The sequence below is a fragment of the Coturnix japonica genome, chromosome Z, assembly GCF_054131305.1.
Source record: "Coturnix japonica strain WE chromosome Z, WE-NBRP24, whole genome shotgun sequence".
In the NCBI taxonomy this organism is placed as follows: Eukaryota; Metazoa; Chordata; class Aves; order Galliformes; family Phasianidae; genus Coturnix; species Coturnix japonica.
In genome coordinates, this window is record NC_140702.1 from 53,231,353 (window position 1) to 53,247,807 (window position 16,455).

At 34.8% G+C, this 16,455-nt stretch overlaps 1 long non-coding RNA gene across 4 annotated transcripts in view; it reads left to right on the forward strand.

Moving 5' to 3' along the window:
* The window catches only part of LOC107305943 (uncharacterized), a 37,122-nt gene extending 26,509 nt beyond the window's left edge, over nucleotides 1–10,613 (forward strand). For 2 of the 4 annotated variants that reach the window (XR_001551938.3, XR_014939560.1), the window contains exon 3: nucleotides 10,178–10,613. This is a non-coding gene — a long non-coding RNA (uncharacterized LOC107305943). The other 2 variants (XR_014939558.1, XR_014939559.1) reach the window with 1 other exon arrangement.
* The last annotated feature ends 5,842 nt before the right edge of the window (nucleotides 10,614–16,455 follow it).

Sequence of the window (16,455 nt, forward strand, 5' to 3'; positions counted from 1 at the left end):
TGTCGCAACTCAAATGATTTCAATGGCATTTTGCCCACCTACATCAGAGCTGGATTTGGCCCATCATCTGGATCTACTTAGTGAATACTGTGCTAAATGTTCAATGCTTTGCACAGGGTTTTAGTTATGTGCTTACCATTGAATTAAATGAGAATTGTATTCTTAGGACCTTATCCAAATTATGAAACTGTAGGACTGTGAAGAGAAATATATTTCTGTTGAAGTTTGTGCAGCACCAAGCACATTGGAACTTGTGCTGCAGTTGTGTTGATGGGTGCACCTACCATGCACATATTAAACAAAACAAAACACCTTGTTAGTGCTTCAGCAAAGAGAACATAATAACAAACAATGAAGAGATTAATCTTTCTGACATGGGATAATTTTGCTTCTGTTTCTGAATAAGCAATGACTTCATATATTAATGAGTATACACTTTTCCTAAGTATGTTTGTTCTAATTGGTCTGGAAAATAGTTGAGGTTTTTCCTCTTGCAGGGCAATGTGCAGAAAAAAACTTGCCTTCATCACTGAAAATTCAGTTTTTAAATTTGCATTTTGAAATCTTCAGAAATTGTTTAAAAGCCATTTCTTTCTTTAGTTTTGTACAGACTTACTTGTTAATTATTTTTTCAAATTTAAGATGATCAGGAAAGCATCATAGTAAGTTGAAGACCTTTTAAAAGACGTTCACTGTATATCGGCATGTGCTCAACTAGAAGTGATAAGATTATTTTGATTGTATTCTTTTTTTTTTTTCCAAAGAAAATTGGATTTTAAAATACAGGATACTTTTTCAAAAGTATTTAGCTTTCTAGGAAAAAATACCAAAAACTAAACTTCTTGTAAATCTCTCAGAACTTGGGAAATAATCAGAATGTAAGCTCACAAGCTCTAGCCTACTTAAATATCTGATGCATGCAACTCCAAGACCATTTTGAACATATTTTCCTGATGGAGTCTTTCTGTCTCTTAGACCTAAGAATCTGATTTCTTTGGTCATGAAATCCTTCTAGAAGTAAGAATTAGCAGCAATTTTGATTTTAAGCAATGGAAATTTCTTCTTGTCCTACCATGCTTTGTTGATATTTTTTTCAGTTTTAATTAACCACCTCCCCCACCTCCACCCCAGAAAGAAACAAACAAACAAAAACAACTTAAAAAAAAAAACAAACACCCAGAAAAAAAAACCACCAAAAAAACTGACCACAGCAGTGATATGAAAAAATCTAGGTAGGGCACTTAGTCTTAGACTTATCCAGTGGATACTTTCATGTAGTTCCAATTTGTCTATCCTTTTCTGTCTAGTTCTAAGCTAATCAACGATGTCCATAAATCTTATCATTTGTTTGATCATTTGAATATTGTTTCATGATGTTGTAGCCTTTTGAAGCTCCAAGTATGTATGAAATAATCATGCTCAGTACTGACTCTTTTGTTCAACTGTGACTAGCAGATAAGGAGTTTACGGAGAGTGTGGGAGAAAAAGAATACCTGTGGAGAAAATGAATATGGTGATCTTGTCAGGGGTGAATTCTACAGTTATTACACATACAGGAATGAGAAACAATCCTCTAAGGTCAGTGGGGATATTATGGAAAAGACCAACTCAACATGAGAAGGCTTCTCAAACCAAAGGATATGAAGTAGAAGAGCAAGCATGTACAAAACTGACACTGGATTGTAGCAGTGAATTCACTGGTGTTTGAAAAGATGTATCGCTCTGTAGAGAAGTGCTGTACTCCTAAGTGATGCATGGTTAAGAATACTGAGGCTGAGAAAGAACTGGTCTTTCAGAAACTATACAAATGATATTGTTTTCCCTCTAGAAAAAGATCTGTGAAGTAGTCATGACACAGTGATCTAAAGGAGGCCTTGAGGGACTGGAACCAGGAAAACAATTAGCAGTAATTGTAACTACTTTTCTCCATATGTGTTAGTATATTCACCAAAGTACCACACAGTTTTGGAAATTTAACCTAGTGGATTACTAGGATAAACTTACAGCAGTGTGTTACTGAAATAAAGTAATCAGACAGGATTTTTGGTGCATCACCTAAAGATAAAAGTAATTAAGCAACAAGCAGACTGTGCATCTTTTACAGTAATAATTAAATATGTATATATGGCAGAAGCTGGAGAACATATGCTGGCACTGATCCCTAATGTGAAGGTATTTTAAGATACTTGCTTTTAATCGTATTAGATACAAAATGTGTAAAGAAAACAGTATAAAAATTCAGAAGCAAAACATGTAATTGTTTCTGACTATGAGTGGTATCTAAAGAATGAAGAAAAACTCACCATGGACAACTTCAGTTCTTTGGAATGATATTTGGATTTGCAGATGTACAGTAAGTGCTCCAACTCAAGTTTTTGGGAGTGGAAGACTTTCTTGAGTACTTACATGATTTCAATTACTCATGTAAAATAGAAGACAGCGATTTCATAGGAACTAGAAGGATCTGAAGCTATCCAAATATGTGTTCTCAATTCAGAATTCACACCTTAGAAAATGAACACAATTCAAGTTTAAAGTAATGTTATGTATAGCTGTGTTCTCCAGCTCCAGAACTGACCATTAGAAAAGGCTAGGAAATATCTTCAAGATGGGAAGAAATTAAATGATTTGAAAATACAGAAGACTTGTATGAGGTTATCATGAATGGGCAATGTCACTGTAAGTATCAAATCCTTGAGTGACTTTTACCACAGGAACAGCAAAAGGGTTTGAATTGGTGAAGAAAAGATTTTTATGGACTAGATTGTATTTAAATTTACAAATGGATCCTAGTCACTTGTGACTTCTGTATGGCCAATTACTTTTATGCAATGCTAAAAGTTGCTTTGGGATTTGCATTTGAATAAATTGAAGTTGATTGGTGTGGACTGTGGAGGCTGCAAATTAAACATTTAAAGTCTTGGTGAAGACTATAAATGTTAGAATATAAAAATAACATTTGTTGTCTTTGGTAGTGCTCTATTATGCATTACTTTCTCAGAGATTATTTTTGCTCTTCTGCTTTCCTGTGCCTTACAAAAATACACCAATATTATCCTCTCTGGGTTATGACTCTGCTTTGGCACAGTATTCCTGAATATAAGGGAGTTTTGAGTTGGAAGTAAAGACTCCAGAAGCCCAATGAAATGAAAAGAATTAAGTACCAGTCCAGGGAGGACCAAATGCTTAGCTCTTGATTAGAAAAAGTAGCCAGAAAAAAAGTTCCAAAATCCATTGCTTTTGGAGAATGCCTAGCCTAATTACCAAGAAACTAAACAGTTTATTCTCATTGATTCCAAAACGAAGATCTCATTCCTCTGATGTTTTCAGGATCTAGTGTAGAGAAACACCCCAGAGGGATGGAGAGGGGCTTTGGAACTCTGCCCCTAACAGGGGATGGCTGTAGAGAACAAGTTGCTCAGGGCCTGGGAGATCTACTTGCAGCTGATTGATCTGGCTAAAAATTGCTGATCAGCTCAACCAAAGAGCAAACTGCTCTCTGTCAGAGATTTAAGAGATAACTAAAAGTAAAGTTAGTCAGGAGGAGAGCTAATTGGATTTCTGGAATTTCAAGAAAATTAAAATCTCTTAATTAAGCAGATAATTGTCATTAAATAAAAATAATAACTGGTAGAAATTAGATTGTAGTCAGAAGTTCAGGTATCAGAATCTAGCAGTTTTTATATGGCCATCTTTCCTAGGATGTCCTTTCTCTATTCAGACTGGGTAGAAGGAGACTAAATTCTTCTTGTATGTAGTATGATGCATGTAATCTAATGAATAATTTTGTCTGAAGCAACAAGTGGGTATACACCAAGCATGTGGGTATAATAGTAAAAAATTAGAGTTTTAGGCTTGACTATCAAGTGGTACTGACCATCAGTACTCACAGGTGTTAGGAGATAACTCCTGAGGTTCTGCAGTATAGTATTCTAGCTCTATCATCACTGATTTGAACTCTACAGTTATTTAAATTGAACAATGTTTGTTTTATATTGCCCTCTGCTACACTTCCCTACTTTCACTGAGTTTCTGTGTGTGGGTAATTGTACTTTTAAGCCTCTATATGGTATCTCCAGTCTCTCCTCCAAGCTGCCTGCTGTGGCTTGGCCCTAATCCTATGTGCTGAGTCTCAAGAGTAGATTCAAGTACTGGCTGTATTCTTGCCATTGGAACTGCAGGTCACACACACTGCAGCACACAGCAGTGACTTAGTATGGATCAGCTGGAACTGCCTGTGTAGAAGTGCTTCAAATCTGGTGATCCATCACAATTATTTGGGAAATTCTGCAAATTCTTCTCAACTGCGCAGTTTGGAAAACTCTGCTTCAAATCTTTATCTCATTATAAGGACTTAGTAGTCACCAGCCCACACAGAACACTTTTCAAGTCTCTATAAAATGCAGTGGTTGGATGTCTCAACATACAAAGGGTATTATAAAATAATACCTTGCATCATTTACACAGTCCTTCGTAGCATTACTGTAAAATATGTGTTTTATCAATAATTATTTAATTATTTACTTTAAAAACAATGTAGTGTGTAAGAAATACTACTGGCCTATTAATGATTAATTTTTTTAGGTAAAGGGAGTAGTTACAGTTTACATCTAATAAGTGAAGTACATCCGTAGCTGGATCAAAATGGTAAAAATTGAGTGTATGGCAAATACTTATACTATGCATAAGTTGTGTGGTCACGAGTACAATTCTAGTTTTCCTAAGTATCTCTTCTACTAGTGTGTGCTATAATGTAAACATGGTTATTTTCTTTCTTCTGGCCTGAAATTGAATTAGCCTTTTTGCTTCCTGTTGTGGCAGGAACACAGGCAAAGTCCTGTTCCTTCATCTGGAGAGTGATTTCAAAGTTAGATATATTACTTGACATTTCTTAAAACTGCTTTCTCTGTTCCAAAGCAAGTTAATTTACAACTTTCTATATTTACAGTGTTTCATAAAAATGAAACTGTGTTTGGTTTTGTCAAGTAAAAGCTGAACAGCTTGAAGTAAGGTATCTTCAAAGTAACAATAATATTGTGCAAATACTTTAGAAAATTAAATAAAATAATCATAATCAAATGTTGCTCAACAGTGTTTGGATCTTACAAACTAAACTCTGATCAGACCATTCAAGCAAAATGCTACAAAAGCATGCATGGGTTTACTGATGTTCTCTCTTCTGGGCCAAGAGCTTAGAGATTACAGTTCCAGCTAGAATCTTTCCAAGAGCTTTGTGAACAAATTTAATCAAAACTGCTTTTGAAGCCACATTAGTTTTTCATTAAATATATATATGTGTGTGTGTGTATGTATATATTATCATATATATAAAACTTTCTTTTAAAACTTCTAGTTGTTTAAAACTTGATAGTTAAACAAACAAACAAACAAACAAACAAACAAACAAAGCCAAATCTGAAAACCAGAGCCATAACCAGACATATAATAGATTCAGAAAGGTGGTTCAAAAGCCTTATATGCATTCATGGCCTTAATTGCACAGTTCTGTGCTGCTGCTCTATTTTGGGCTGAACTCTTCAGTTGTATTTCTCATAACATACTGCTTCTCATCACTGAGAATCTCTTTCTTGATAAAACTAGAGGGCAAAGAGAAAACTAGCATGCATATTGAAAACATAGCTGTCAGAATATTTTAGTATCGGTAGCTCTGCTGCAAGCTATACATTGTCAGAAAGAGACTCCTGATGTGCATTTCTTTGGAAAAGCTATCTGCCTGCAACTTCCATAATCTTTATTTAACACAGGTTTCTTGTTTTCAAAAATCATCTTTGTTCAGCCTTACCATCTCCGTGGAGAAGATGATAACAGTAAAGTTTTTCACATCAGTGGTTTTTCTTTTCTTTCTTTTCTTTTCTTTTCTTTTCTTTTCTTTTCTTTTCTTTTCTTTTCTTTTCTTTTCTTTTCTTTTCTTTTCTTTTCTTTTCTTTTCTTTTCTTTTCTTTTCTTTTCTTTTCTTTTCCTTTTTCTTTTCTTTTCCTTTCTTTTCTTTTCCTTTTTCTTTTCTTTTCCTTTTTCTTTTCTTTTCTTTTCTTTTCTTTTCTTTTCTTTTCTTTTCTTTTCTTTTCTTTTCTTTTCTTTTCTTTTCTTTTCTTTTCTTTTCTTTTCTTTTCTTTTCTTTTCTTTTCTTTTCTTTTCTTTTCTTTTCTTTTCTTTTTTTTTTTTTTTTCCTTCATGTTCTTTAGTTTTGTTTCATATTGCTTTTCCTTTTTTTTTTTTTTTTTTGCCATCATGGATAATTTTCTGTGTGCCTGAAGCTACACCCGGAGAACAGAGCATGTCCCATGTTTTTATGTTTTTCAGCTTCCTGGACTAGAATAAGTAATAGCATATTCTCATATCTCCTTTGTCATATAATAGCTGTTAAAGAGGTTATTTTGAGCATGAACTTGTAGGAAGTACTCAGAGACATGCATGTTGTGAGAGTGTGAGAGTCACCTTGGTCTTTCCTCTGAACTTTAAGATCTGTAAGACTGTAATATGGACCCTGTTGCCCATTCAATGGGGATAAACTCTTGGCAGCTCTTCCTCTCAGTTTTTGTGAGGAGAAGTTTGGCTGTAAAAGATGTAGAGACCATATCTCTAGCTGTCTTTTATAGAAAGCTATGGTGAAGCCTGATGTTAGTTATCCTTGCTGAAGGTAAGGAGGTCGGGATAAAACAAAAATTAATGGTGAACTGTCGAATGACTAGAGTATTTCACAGCTTCTCTCTAAATAGACAAGATTACATTTCTGCATGTGACATGAGGACAGATTATCTCTTCTAGTCTTCACAGTTTTGTAAAGCAATTCCAACACTGAAAGTGTCATTCTGTCATGGAGGTATTCCATATTTATTTATTTTTTTTCGGAAGGGGGTGACGACGACGACTTGTCTTGTACATCTGACATGATAAATTTTGATAAGGATTTAATTTTGAGTCATCACTTTGGAACTTCAGTGAAGGATAAAGGAAAGAATTTTTTTTTTTTTTTAAAATGGTCTTGTTGGACTCAGAGTTTATATCCATTTTTACTACTATGAATGGTTTTTTGTGGTCCTAGGTGAAAAAGCCATGAGTTATATAAGTTACAGGATTAATCAAAATTTAATGATTTTATCTAGTGTCAGAGAGGAAGACAAAACTTGCAAAACTATATGGTTCAGAATAAACATCCACAAGCTGCTGCTAGTTATAATTCTGCATAATATGAAATATCCCTAAAGAGTTATAGAAATGGAATATAAATATCCTCAGGGCTGGGTTTTGTACAGTGACTTCTCAACTCGGCCAAAGTAGTCATGAGTGGAGATTTCACGTTCAGTGGAGTTTAGACAAAGTTAATCATATTGGAAGCATGACATTTTCCTATTCATAAAGATAGATGTAAACCAGTAATCATTTATAGCCTTCTACAGCCCTAAATTTAGATGTAGTAAAATATGAAACTGCTGAAGACAAGTGAGGTTTCATGACTATTATGTGTCATTGCCTTTGGGACAGGTCTTTGCACAAACCTCTCTGCAGTGGAGGTACAAAGTCTTCTGGAATGAAGCTCCTATAGTTTCCTACACTTCTGCCTGGGAGAACTGATGGTCCTTTCCATTCAATTTTCACCATTCTTGGCTGCTACTAATGAACATTAGACAGCATGAGATGGAAGAGGATTCAGATGTTATTCTAAATAACCACTGCTGGAAAGACAGCTTTCACATCCATCTTACGAAGAAAGAGGATGGAATATGCAGAAAGGAAATTCTTCTCTCTTCTGTAAACTCTACAGAATCCAAATTACTTTATCTTTGTTAACTGACTCCTGTGGGGCTACTCATTTGAGTTAGGAAAATAGTTCTGCACATGCAAAATTTGAGTCTTAGTGATCTCCTTCAGATTCAAAATTTTTACAGTTCATTTGAGTATATTTACAGCTCCAACTAATTATTTGCAGGTTCTTTAAACTACATTATGTAATCTGTGTTTTTATTTTTACTGCTCTTCCTGAAACTATAATGTTCCTGCTAATGTTGTTCTGAAAATAAAACATCTATGTAACAAGACTATCATATTTTACATTTCAAATATGGTTTTAAATGCAAAAAGCATGTCAAGGTGAACTGCATAATGGAATGAGTAATGCAGTCCTTCCTCATTTTCCTCATGGGAAAAAAATAATCATGACGGCTAATCCTAAACCAAATGAAAGTGACCTTGAAAAGGGAAGGGAAAGCCTTCCCACTGGCGACAGATCCATTGTGTTTTATGCTTCAGCAGATTGAAAGCTTAGTTATCATCACTTTGCAGTGCTTTCTGGAGGCACATATTTTGTGAAATCCCTCCACCCCACTAGTCCCAGAACTGGGCTGAACCAGCCCATCAACCATTGACAAGTGCTTATTGAAATTCCAGGATCCTCTGTTATCAGTTCATGTGTAGGAATACCTTTTGGTATGCCTCTTATATAATACCAGGGAAAACACATACTGATTTTAAATCAGTGGGCTCTAGAACTGATTTGGTTTGGCTGGAGATGCTCAGGGGGTTGACAGAGTGAACTCTTTCTGGGACGCCAGGAAACACATTGATAATAACACATGGTTAAATTCCAGAAACAAATTGAATTTTACATACGATTATATAAGCCATCAAAATGAATCTGGGCAGTGGCCACCCAGTCCAATATTTATCTTTCTTAGTATCATAGGGAAAAAAAAAAAAAAAAAAAAAGATGTCTTTTTTTTTTTGTATCTAGTTTTAGGGGGTCAGTGCTGAGATAAAGAGAAATCCTACAAACCAATAACAGCTTGGAGGCATACATACAATCTTCTCCACAGTCAGGAAGGCATATTTTAGATGTTTCTTTTGGCCAATGCAGAATGGATCATGACTTGATATTTGAAGAAATACAAAAATGCTATTAAAACCACTGCAATAATCAGAGAACATGAAAAGGCCTAAAACTGTCTTTTTGATGAAATGATTGCTAGATCATCTAGTAGGTTTTCTTTTGTCAGTGAGGAGTATGCTCTCTTAGAACTAAGAAAATTTGCTTAACAACCTTTTCAGTTCAGACAGAGTTGATTCAACAGCTTATTCAAAAATTTCTAGCAAGTATTTTACATAGGTTTGTACTTTCACTTATCCACTGAGGATAAGTTGCAGCCCTCAACTAAAAATTTTAGGCTTTTTTTTATATATATATAATTTTAGTTCATTTTATTTTTATTTTTTTACATTTAGAGATTGTAGTTAAACACAAGATGACCACATACTTTAGTTAAATTGTGTATAGAACTAAAACTGCTATGTAACTGAGTTTTCTAAAGTACAAAGAAAATATATATTCCAAATCTGACTTTGCAAGTTTCACTGACTTCTCATAACATCAATCAAGTAAAATGCTTCTGAGCTGTCATACTCATTACTGAAGCGATGAGTTTCTTCAGCCTTAGGAAGAGTACTTTGCATCCAATGAAGGAAAATACGTATTCTTCATGTCTCTGCTAAGACTTTAAGCAACTGTCTCTTACCTCTCTCCTCAGCTCACCGATTAGAAGCGATACACCCAAAGGTTTCCAAATGCATGGAAACCTATTGTATAGGAATTAAATTTAAGATCTCCAAAAAATGTTCAGTAGAGAAACTGAACATTTTTTTAAAACCTCAGTACTTGCTTTTTCCTACTGAATGTACTGTGTTCTGAGAGTGTGCATGAATGACAAAGGGAAGATGAGACAATAGCATATGCTTTACTTTCAGGTTTAATGTGAATCATTTTAATTGTTAGAGTTCAAATAATTGTTTTTAATTTTTTAAGTTCTAATTATGCAAGTTGGAAGTGATATCTACAAAGTCATAGGTAGAAAGAAACAGTCAAAGAATAGACTACTGATGGAATTTGAGTGCATCATTTGGTTAGCATATGCTGAAGTGTATACTGACATTTCTGCAGTCTGAATGTATACAGATATCACAACCAAAAGTCTGTTAAAATTCTTGCATCTATTTCTCTTTATCAGCATGAATATTTAGATAGCTGTTCTTATTGCTTATGGAAAAAAATATAATTGATTTAATGCTGATTAAAATTTATATGGTTTTGTTTGTTTGTTTGTTTGTTTTTAATATGTGAAAACATACTACATCATTACAGTAGCCGACTCTTGCTTTTATCCTCCAGGTAAAAGATTTCTCATCCTCTGCTGGAAGGACTGCCAAGAAGTTTATGTACATTTTCCTTTCCCGTATAATGCTGTATGAGCATGGCTTTCACTTCCATGGCTTTCAAAAGAAAATGTTCTAAGCAGTAAGATGTGGATCTCAATCTTTATTAAAAGTAAAGAATTAAATTACTTCTCAGGAACACTCCAGACTGAAAATTTACAAGTTACATAAAAAAAATCAAATATAATTCTGTCTTTACACAGTGAAGGAGTATCTACATTGTCATTATAGCAAGGAGTTCCAATCTATCCTCAGAATGCAGAGGTAAATGTCTGTATGCACCTGCCTGAGAAGATATGAAAACAACAAACAAGTGATTAAATGTGAGATGTCTTATGTAATACTTGCAAGAGCTTTTTGTTGTAAAAATAAAGGAAATTTATGTCATTGAAGTCCTACGCTGTATTGTCAAACAAATAAGAAACAGACCATAATCAATGAAGCCAAATGCATTGTTATAGGTTGAGTAATGTAAATTACTTACATAAACTATGGCTGAAACACAGAATTTAGTAAAGACCATCACCCTTAATTGCAAGGACAATTAAAAGCTCTTTAGTTTGCAAGTTGTACATCAGGACTAAGAATGTCATTGATCTAAGTCATAACATTTAAGAAAGGAAATTTCTCATCTGAACTACTTTCCTTTATCTTACCTTTCTTCCTGTGCTATGAATAGACCTCCACTTACCCTGTCTCTTCCCAAAAATTGGAAAATATCTTTTTGTTCGTCTTCAGCAAGTCTCCATTTCCAGCATCTTTTTCAACCCTGGATCTTTCATGTAACTCTCTGTCTCTCAAGACATTTCTTGTTTTATTAACAGTGCTTTTTCATGAGCTCAGCATTAGGTTCCTCCTTTTCTGATTAATTCATTCCACATAAGAACAATCCAGGCAATCTTAGCACACTCTTGAGAAAAATGTTGTTAGTAGCTGTAATATCCATAGAGCTTGTGATAAGTTTGTTTTTATTCTTCACTTAAAAAAGAAAGCTTGTTATCAACCAACTCCTTTTGATGCTTGCTAACATCACCATTAGGCATTTGCTGTCTTCAGTAGATGAAATCATGCACTCAGAAGTACAAATCATAGACTGGATGCCCATGTGATGAAGCAAACCACAGATTATCAAAGGCTCTAATAGTTTTGGAACACTTTGGATTAGACTGTAGAGAGAAGAGGCATCAAACTGAGAACAAAACTGGAGTCCTGCAAGACAGTGTTGTAACATCTACAGTGTGTTGTCACACAGCCACATTAAGGAACTCTCACTTCTCTTTAAGTTGCCTCAAAGACCATGGAAATTCCCTGGTGCCAGGAGGCAGCAGACACTGAGATCCTAGTAAGAGCAAATGTATCAGAGATTTCTCTAACACACATTTGAAGTGGTTGGCTATGTGATCTAAATGTGTGGCAGACTATCCCATAAGACATTTTATGATGAAATGAAATGTAGTAAACCCTCTTTTGGGAGTCATCTTTAGGGTCATAAAGATTTTCAAGAGATAATCCTAAAAATGTGAAAAGCCCACTGATTTATGAGCTCATGATGCTCCTAACAACAACAAAAAAGAATGGCAGAAGATGATTTACAAGAGTGCAAGTACTTTTGAAACAACTGGTGTCCAGCTAGAATTTTTTTTTTTTAAGAGCTACATTAAATTAAATCTGACAATTGTGTGGTGAAAACATTCCTTGGATTTCATAATCATAGGAGAACTCTTCAGCTAAATTAATGTAGAGAGGAATTAGCTTGCTGCCATTGTGGATAATAAGCAGAACAGAGCAAACAGTTTCTAATCAGTAGCAACTTCAACTCTTTGCAGTCCAACTTTTCCAGTTACTGTTTTAAACACATAAAGAAACAAATCAAATCTCACTTCTGAATTGCCTTTCCAACAGTTTCTCATAGCAGGCACAATAGCATTCAAGTGGGAGACAAGAGAGGAGTCTGTTTTCTGACAACAAGGTGTTTGGAGGAAGTGACAAGTTTTTACAAATTAGTTATAGTATACTTATTTTTCTCTACTGTCCTTTACACTTGTTTTATCATGGAGTTACTATTAGATTTTAGATATCAGAAGGGAGTTCAGAACCCAGCTTACTCTCTGACAAAAAGCAGAAGGTCTTATCTAATTCAGGAGGGCTGCTGTCTGATAGGGAGGAAAGGCTGCATGTTTCCAGCCATCTTACTCTAACCAACAGACAGATGGACGAGTCTAGTAGCTAGAAGTGTATATAAATGTGTATGATCGCCACTGAGATATTTCTGAAGCCATCTTATCCAGTGATTGCAATATGTATCCACATTTTATCATCAGATGGACACTAGTATCAACTTGTCTGAAGAATACTGTGATGAACTACTTGTAAGTAGCTTTTGCTGATATATGCCTTGTTAAATCCTACTGGTTTAAATGAAAAGTTGAAGGCTGCTGCAATGAATTTTGACAAATTAGACATTTGGTCTACTTCTACAGAAACATAGTATCATCTGGTACAGTATGTACAATTAGAATTTTCACAGAGATCTGATGCCATTAATCCATCTCACTGTGATCCAGCCAAAAAGAAAACTGAAATAGTAGAAAGTAGAAAACTTAACTGTTTCATTTTTTTTCCAAGTTGAAGTAGCAAGGCATTTGATTTGATATGAGTAGTCCTTTAACTATCTGGGGAGCCAGGTGTTCTCACAAATCTGACATAAGTAAACCGAGGTAAATGAAAATTCCAAGTATTTAATAATGTCATTTCTGATTTCTCTCATTTTCTTAATTGCACCTATAACATTTTAATTGTTAGGCACTGTACCTTGGATAGATAACACTGTACTACTTTTCCAATTCAACTACAGATGCAATGCTGAAAACTAGTAATAGTGGCACCTTTATGATGCAGTGTAATTAAATTGTCTGGATACTCAGAAACTTATTATTATTAATGAATACTTTTCAAGTGCTCTTTGCCAGCATTATGCTCCATTAAGAATCCAAACATATGCTGGAGGACCTCCTCATAGTGAAGAGGCCAAAGGTCTCTGAATTAGTTAAACTGGAAAAGCAAAGCATGGAAGCATTATCTTTGATGTGACTACAATTTGTATCAAGATTTCTTGCTGACAGTTTGTTTTTTAGTTTTGTTTTACTGGCTTATATCGTTATCTTTTTCCACTCTATCTTTCTGTTCTATATAACAATCTATATAGCAATCAAAGCTGTGCTTTCAAATGCCCATTGCCACGTAAAGATTATAGATTTACTAGTCAATTTTACAAGTACATCATCTCACCTAATATAAAGGCTTCACAAAGATTTCTGACGTTAATCACAGATTTATAAGTAAAATATAGATATCAAAATATGGTCACAACTACATCGTTAACTGACATCAGGATGCAGAAAGAACCTAGAACTAGGTTTTTAACACTTACCAACTTACCAACACTTACTGTTCAGAATGCTTTTCACCATCCAAGTTCCAACAAGTGTCCCGAATTGGCAACTACATCTGTTCTGAAGTAGACCAAAGAAGAGGAAATGAAGGACTGGTATTATCCTTCAGCTCCAAACCACAATACCTCATAATCCAGTGATCTGGGAACACTAATGAAGCTATGTAATCACTTTCAAAGTTGCTCATACAAAGCAAAGATGCACCTCAAACTCGTCAATATTTTGGGAAGAGTTTAATGCCTGGAGGACTGGGGAAACATGTTGCCTCAGTAGCTTTTTGAATCAAACATCTCTTTTATCTCATTTTCAACATTCTGTGAGGTGCATTATTCCATTGTCTTAAATAAGATGCCAGTATCAATGAACTTTTAAAATCTCTCTTAGATGTCATTCATTTACATCCTCATTCTTCCACTGTGGCCATGCATTTCTTTCTGGTATTCAGCATCAAAACTCTTAGTAGGAACTGATGGGAATTTTCTACGTAGTTTTTGGAAATATCATAATAAACATTTGATTTTTCAACTTTTGCCATAGCAGTTCTACTCCACCGTTTTTATTTTTTCTTCAGTACTGTGGCTGAAGAACTTCCTCTGATTTCTCTTCCATGTAGTAGCTTGTTTACTTTTGATATTTTTCTTTATCTCAATAATTTCTGATTTTTTGAGCTTTTCCCTGCATTCTTCAGCATAAGCAGATATTACTTGTCAGGTCATTATTTGTCGTATTGTATCTAAGAACTATAAGTGCACTCTTCTGTGTGTGATACGAATAAGGAATATTTATTTTTTTGTTTTAAAAACTTTCTATGTAAGTCCTTATTTTTTTTAGTCTATTTATCTTCATTAATTAGCTTCCAGAATTTCTCAGTTCATTCATCTGAAACTGAGAGTTTTCATTGCATACCTACTTACATTTGTCCTATCACTCAGTTTTAAGCAAGGATGCTCATGATCAGATCACTTGTTTTCCATGGCTGACTGTTTCATGATAACAAATCAAATACTCACCAAATCAAAGACTAAGAGAGTCTCACCTCTCAGATGACAGCCTGTATCCCAACCAGGGCTAAATGGACCTGTTAGTAGATCCCATGCTACAATCCAAAATAATAGATTCTCATAATTACACAAATTTGCAAGAGGATTTCTCAAATAATGTTGCCATCATTTATACCATATTCAAAGGAATTGCAGACATTTCCAAAGTTAATCTCAATTTACACAATCATTCTTCATCAGAGACTGATTTTCTGACTTAGCTCAATTTTATTTTATCTGTATTAGTTCTTATTCACAGTTTCTATCATCACTAATGTGCAGCTTGGGATCTGTGGCTGTCTGTTACTCTAAGCTCTATCTTTCAGTAGCAGTTTGTTATTTCTGCTATCTCTGGTTTCGTATCATGAAGTTCTTCATCCAGGTTTCTTGTATTCATGTAATAAACTTCTATTATTTATTGGTCATGCCTTACATTGCCTGAAAGCAAGTACTCATTCCCAGACATATCTGCTATGCGGAGACTTGGTTTCTAGCTTCATAGCAATAAAAATAAATATTCCTTTTTTTCTTTTTTTTTTTTCTCTTTTTTTTTTCTTTTTTCTTTTTTTTTTCTTTCTTTTTTTTTTTTTTTGTTAGGAAAAACATATAAATTCATTTTTCTTAAACAAGCATAGCACAGATTCAAATAATATTCTGAGTATAGCCATGAATAAAAGACTGCAGTAGGAATAAAATTCAGGGGTCGCTCAACATATTTATTAAGTATGACAAGATCAGTCCTTTAAATGCTAGTTAAAATTAGAGCTGAAGTGAGAAACAGTAAAGATTTTATCTCAAGTTACAAAATGTATTCTAAGTTGTTCTTATATCTGAAATTGAGAGTGGGTTTGTTTGTTTGTTTGTTTGTTTTTTCCAAAATTAAATGTAAATACTTACAGTGATGACAGTACTGACCATCCAGATGGAGAAGCTCTTCCAGATCAGGACATAAAGTGCCCTGAGAATAACTGATCTGCCTATTAAAGGCGGATGTAAAGAAGGCATTGAGGACCTCAACTTCTCCTTATCCTCAGTGGTCACATTCCCCACTGCATCAAGTAAAGGATGGAATTTTTCCTTGATTCTTCTCTTACTGTTGTTAAATTTGCAATAGGATTTCTTATTCTCTTTAACTACAGTGGCCAATCTGAGTTCAAGCTGGTTTTTTACCTTCCTAACTTCCTCCCTGCACACCTTAGCAAATTCCTTGTAATCTCTTCAAGTAGCCTGTCTCTTCTTCCTGAGCACATAGACTCTCTTTTTCTTCTGGAGTCTCAACCATAGTTCTCAGTTTATCCACACAAGTCCTCTTCCCCTATGGCTCTAACCTTATGGCATTTAGTGACAGCCTGTTCTTGTGCCTTTAAGATTTCCATCTTGAGAAGCATCCAGGCTTCCTGGACTCCTTTACCCTTAAGTAGCAACTCCCAAGGGACCTGAGCTACAAACATCCTGAACAGGTCAAAGTCCACCCTCTGGAAGCTGAGGAGATGCACTGGTGCCCCTCTCCCTGATTCCTAAAGGTTTAGGATCACCAGAGCCTTTCTGAGAAACAGTTTTGGCTCCACACCCAACTTCTCCACCAGGGCTCTGGTCAACAGCTACAGAGCTGTAACTCATTAATCAGAGGAAGAAGCCTGTCCAGAAATGAATGCATGTTCCTGCAATCACATACACAGTTATTTGGCCAGAACCTTCTCTGAAAAAGGTAAACTATACCCTTCCTATTCATTGTTGATTCT